Here is a 6,004-nt window from a genome sequence, read left to right as displayed (position 1 = left end):
TAGCAATTGATAGTTGTATGGAAAAGCTAATTACCTTTATTAAATTTCTCTATTTATTTTATGACAAAATGTATTATTATTGTGATAAAAATAAATTTTAAACACAACGTGTCATGACGTACCTCACGAAAATAAGGTAAACTCGATCATAGCTTAGTGCCAAAGATGAGAGACTGGAATGTACATAAAATCACAATAGAGAATTGATTAACCAAAGAGTGATTTTGCTCTCGCCATATTGGAATTAGAATTGTGCAGTGATAATTCATTTTTAGACAATATTGGACTGCGTTGCATTTGGGATGGTATCAGAGTGAGATTTAATTGTAACGATACCGTCATACTTTTCTAAGCGAATCGTCGAAATATCATCTCTAATGGAATCTAGTCTTATTTATACTCTTTTTAAATTGTAAACATGTTTTTTGTTTTTATGATGGATATTTATATAGAGCGATAGTATGCATAACAGCAACTCGGATAATTCCGCAGGTATGAAAAAGAAACGCGAGTTTATATACGATAATAGACATAATTCTATATTGTCATTATGCGCAATTGGATATATTTGCCAATGTTAGAATCGCGAGCTATCTGTATAGATACTAAATAAAATGCAACAATGGGGTTTTGTACGAAAAAATTATTTTTACAAGTTATGAAATTTTTATTTGTTAGATTAATTAATGCCACAACTATTTTGCAATTTAAATGTTTGGTAACATTTCAGTAACATGTATGCACGTGCTATTCAAAACAGAATTTAAAACCGATATGATTTTATGAGTTTCATCTCCGGTATCATTAGAAGGGAAAAATAATCTTCATATTAATTGACAATTTAATTATTACAAAGAAACATTATTACGCTTACTGAAATTGTATAGTCTCCCAATATCTTACATGAACATTAAAGAATTCTTGACCCTAAATGTTGAAAACGCGATTCTTTGATCAAATTGATTATCTCGTCATACTTACGATGGTCCGTTAAGCAGGATAACTGCAAGTTGAAAACCGTCCTATACTCGTGCTGTTGTCCTTCTTCGAAAGCGACAAATAAAATTATTTTATACTTATGCTCATTGTAACGAGAAATCCTTATAGTAATAATAAAACAAATTGTTATTGATGTAGATCAGTAGATTTACTGATAATCTTTTACATTGATTTTGATAGCATCAATAAAAAGTACAACTGCGTTATATATGTGTGTATTATATTTTATATATTAATATAAATACATATAATATATATGTATAAATACGCATATATATATGTGTGTGTATATATATATATAAAACATATCTATAAAACATATACGTATATTTATAACAATATACATGTGTATAAACATTTAATGATAATAAATAAAACTTTATGATTATACATATATTAATTCGAATTTAATTCTGGACTCTTTAATTCTACTTTCGGCAAGAAAGCTATTGCACACATAATTTCGAAAAATTATGATTTCGCACTTACAATACTTTTTGTTGATGCGATCGATTTGATTGTTTCCTTTCACCTGTTAAAGTGATCTTTTATCAAAGTCCTATGTTGCAGAAAATCATAAGCCGCCCAGTCATAAAGGGTTGTATACGCATCGAGATAAGAACGCGCCATCAAAATAATATTCAACGTGCGCAAAGCGAATTTATAAACGACTCCGACTATACCGACTATAACGCCGCACGGCGTTCATTAACGATCAGCTCCATACTCGTGAATATTGCATTCGTGATTTTTTACCAAATTCACGTTTCATTAGAAAAAGTCGCTTTATGAGGAATCTTAATTAAACCCTTCGAGATACTTCTTCCCGTATCGGCTTCATTGATGCGACGCTAACAGCAGGATGTTGCGATCGCGGATCACATTTGTGAGTTCGCCGCATGAGGCGGAGAAAGAGACGTGCGTAGGCCACACGAGACAACATACACATATATACGTATATACAAGGTGTCGCGCAATTGATGACTATAATTCAAATAGCAGATGCCTTGTCTTTCAGACAATAATCAACCTTTCCTTAATGAAAATATTAAACGAGATGTATATTTATATAATTCGATCAAGTAAACTAAAAGAATTTGGCATTAATAATTGAATTTCTATGCAAGTTTCTGATCAAATGATTGTTGGAAACATTTTTCACCTAATTTTGTTATGAGATATGCAGTCCATTAGCAGTTTGTACTAACAATCAAAGAGAAAGTTCAATTAAGTTATTAAGAGACACCCTATATATATATATATATGCACTAGCTGGACACATAACAAGCACAGCATCCACCGGTTAGTCCCTCCGGAGTGCGTACAGCCACCCATTCATGCATACGGCCATTCATATGTCGGTCCGGCTTACCTTGAAAGCTTTTTATCATCGATGTATCCGTGCGATGCACTCACACGCACACGCATTTACACGCGTGCCTGCATTCACGTGTTCGTGAAAAAATTACTCGCGTTCTTTGCAGAGGCGATTGTCACAAGCACAATTGGCAAATCGGAAATTCACTGATTAATTCGCGCCTATTTTTTTTTTAAAGTTCCTTCTTGTTGCGTACTTAATATATATGGAATGTGCACCTATTTTAATATTTTACACGAAATTTTTCTTAAATTATGTTTAAAAATATTGATTTATTAACCATTCATACGCTTCAAAATAGAAAAACATATATATTCAGCAAAAATCATGAAAAATTGAAGTTTCCATCACCATCGCAATTATTACCAATTGCAAAGCGAAAGGGAAGGGAGAAACAGAGTGCTCATTGCTTCGTCGTCATCGTTGGTCGTTCGTGTTGGAAGAGCCAGACACAATGTCTGCAAGTTTCCTAATACGGGCACGAACGCAATGCATGCTGAAAAAAGAGGAATTTTGGCAAGCGCGAGGAGAAGCCTGGGAAGGATGTGTTAGACTCGATGCAAACATTTAATAACCGCATACAATGAAATTAGTTGCAATTGAATTTAGGAAGGAATAATTACGTCGTGCGAATGTGCTTACAAAAAACATATCTCACAATCAGTACAATTTGAATCCACGAGGTTCGTATCGAATTTCCGTTTTATTTTTTGCTCTCCTGCGCGCCTACGCGTTCTATCTCCTCTTACACGTGACTGCAAGTTTCCTAATATAGAGAGCCGCGGCATATGCTTCGATGAAAAAAGACGATGTTGTTAACCACCGAGCGTCCAGCAAACTGGTTGCCATCTCGTATCCGGAAAAGACAGGCGAACTACGGGTATAATGTTAAAATCGCGAGGACACTGACAATCTTCGGAGAAGACGCTAATATCTCGAGGAAAAAAAAATTTATTCAAATACGTTGATATTATGATCTTTGTCAAAAATTGATTACTTTGCTTCAGTATTTAAAAGAAAGAATACGATAATCTTAGAAAAATAAACTTTATATCTAAGAAATGATTCTTTTTTTAAAGATATTGTGTGGTACATATGTCATATAATTTCTATTAACGATGATGTCTAGACATTGTCCGGAATAAATAGATCTCATTTACTTTTTCTCACCGTGCTTTAAATCTAAAGGTATCGCACTTTTTATAATAACATTACAAATTCGATTTCTCAAGCTCTGCTCTTTATTAGGTCCTTTGTTAATATTTTTTCGCAAGCAAAAAAAAATGATTAATAACTAAAAAGATTAAGAATGACGGAAGGATTGTTTCTTGTCAATTTGCAATCTTTTTTGTGTGAAGGATTCAAAATTGAAACTGTTGCAAAGTGCGAGATGAGTAAACAGGATCGGCCGGGTAGTTGTCCTGTCGTTTCTAGAGGAGCCAGTTAAAGCGAAGGAAGACGGGTTCGCGGTGGTCTACGGACAGGTTTGTTCGTGAAAAACTTCAATTTGTCTCGCGCGGGTCTGTATCGCGCCAGGATTTGCTCGCATCGGATACACGCTGCGTACAATAAACTTGTACACAGTGAGAATTATATTTCATGAAACAATCATTAGAAAACAACTAAAACCAGTACTTGGTTCCTTTTGTATCGGAACTATCCAATTAATAGAAGCAATTGCGCAATTGGTATAATTAATGACATTGTTCTTTCATCAGACGTGCAATTTCGCGCAAGAACGACTTCATGAATGAACCGCGACGCGATTCCGGCAAGACCTTCTCTTTCTTTCCCGTTTCGCCGCCATCTATCTTGCCGCACAGACTGGACAATGCAGACGGAATACTCGATTGTTTCTAAGCAAGCCGTGACCGTTTTCAGTGTCAGAGACACTAAAAAAGAACGCCACCGGAAATCATTATTCTCAGTGGAAATAATCCAAAGAAAACTGAAATGTTATTACTATAAAATAACTAACAACTATCCGTGATATCTTAATGCGCGCACGTTTAAGTATTAAAATAAGTACGTTTTTTTGGTAAAATACTTTTACTAAAAATTATCTCTGTTAAATTAGTTGAAGAAATCATGATTAAAAAAGCATTTGGATTGTTTCAATTTATTGTATATTCTGCATAATACCTGATAAAAGAAACAAAAAATAAATCTCTAATTTTAATGTCTAGATTTTATCATGGCCACAATTTATCAAAACTATAGCAATTCAATGTTAAGAAATGAAACGTAGACACGAAATGTCCGAAATATCCCAAAGTCCATTAGATGTTTGAATACGAAATTCGAATCGAATGAAAACGTCCAATATTAATCTAATATCATGAGTCTGATCGGTCTCGATATATTTCATTGTATTGAGCTTGGCACCAGCTGGTCCAGATTTCTTATTTCACTGCCAACAGCTGCGACGAAAAATCTGATTTGGAATGGACGAGAATAAGAACCCACAAACGTAAAAGGACGACGCGTTGGACGGGAAGATAAAAGAGAGGGAAGAGAGATCGCGAGTGGACGAGCAGTTGACCGGATGTTAGACGTAAGAAACGCATAACTATCCGCATGGTGGAAGGAACTCAGATGTACTTTTGAACATACGTTTCTAACTAGAAATGAGAACGTGATACCATATGCCGCCGTGTTGCCGCAGTTCTGTGAATTAGGCGTTACGTCATTATTATTTTTTTGTTTGTAATTATATATATACCTATTTACTCTTACAATTTATAATATAATAGTTTTATCTTTTGTTATAATAAAAATTAATTTTCCACATGCTGCTTCCCACTTTAATATTAACGCTTCCTCTCTTGAGAAGCAATAAAAATGTATATATTTCCGAATTCTTCTTTTTGATGACCATTTTTACATGTTTCTATTCGACAAAAGTACTCGTTTTGGTTTCTTGAACTGTCTTACTTCAAAATTACCGCAAATGTTTAAATGATTAAACGTTTAAAATTCAAAATTGGACTTTCTCGATTTATTTATTTAAAATAACAATTTTATTCCTCTCGAAACGCAAAGAGGAAGAGGAAAAATATTGAATATATATCCTTCTCTCTCACGTGATTTTACTGAAATTATCATGTCCAAACTTTTTATTAGAGAGTCTGGGACATATCTGTATTTTGAATGAAACCTATCCACTGGGCACTGGCGCCTTTAAACGTGCACATTGAACTACGTACCCATGGACACTTCCAGCGGGTAACGCACTGTATCTATAGTCTTCGATTTTATTTTATATTATGTACGATTGTTTCGTTCTATTTCAATGTTTACAAAGTATAATTGCGTAACAAATTCATTATAAAAATTATCAAAAATTAAAATTAATTTAATGGCACGAAAAATAAGTAAAATTATTAAGTAATCGAATATGCAAAATTAATTCCTTTATATGTCAAGATAAACTCAACATAGTACTTTACGCTTTCCGCGTAATTTTCAAAGTATATAAAATAAAGTAATATATAAAAGGTTGAGTTATCATTGTATTTTAGCAACTAATGCGATCGTAATTAAACTTATTTCGCGAGTGTTGAATGCGACAGAGGTTTTTGAACGAAAGAAGGACGAGGAAACTTAAAGAGTATTGGATAATTAAGT

Source organism: Mycetomoellerius zeteki, unplaced genomic scaffold, assembly GCF_001594055.1.
Source record: "Mycetomoellerius zeteki isolate Tzet28-1 unplaced genomic scaffold, Tzet1.0 scaffold223, whole genome shotgun sequence".
NCBI lineage: Eukaryota > Metazoa > Arthropoda > Insecta > Hymenoptera > Formicidae > Mycetomoellerius > Mycetomoellerius zeteki.
The sequence above is the reverse complement of the archived record's forward strand: the minus strand, read 5'-3'. Positions refer to the sequence as shown.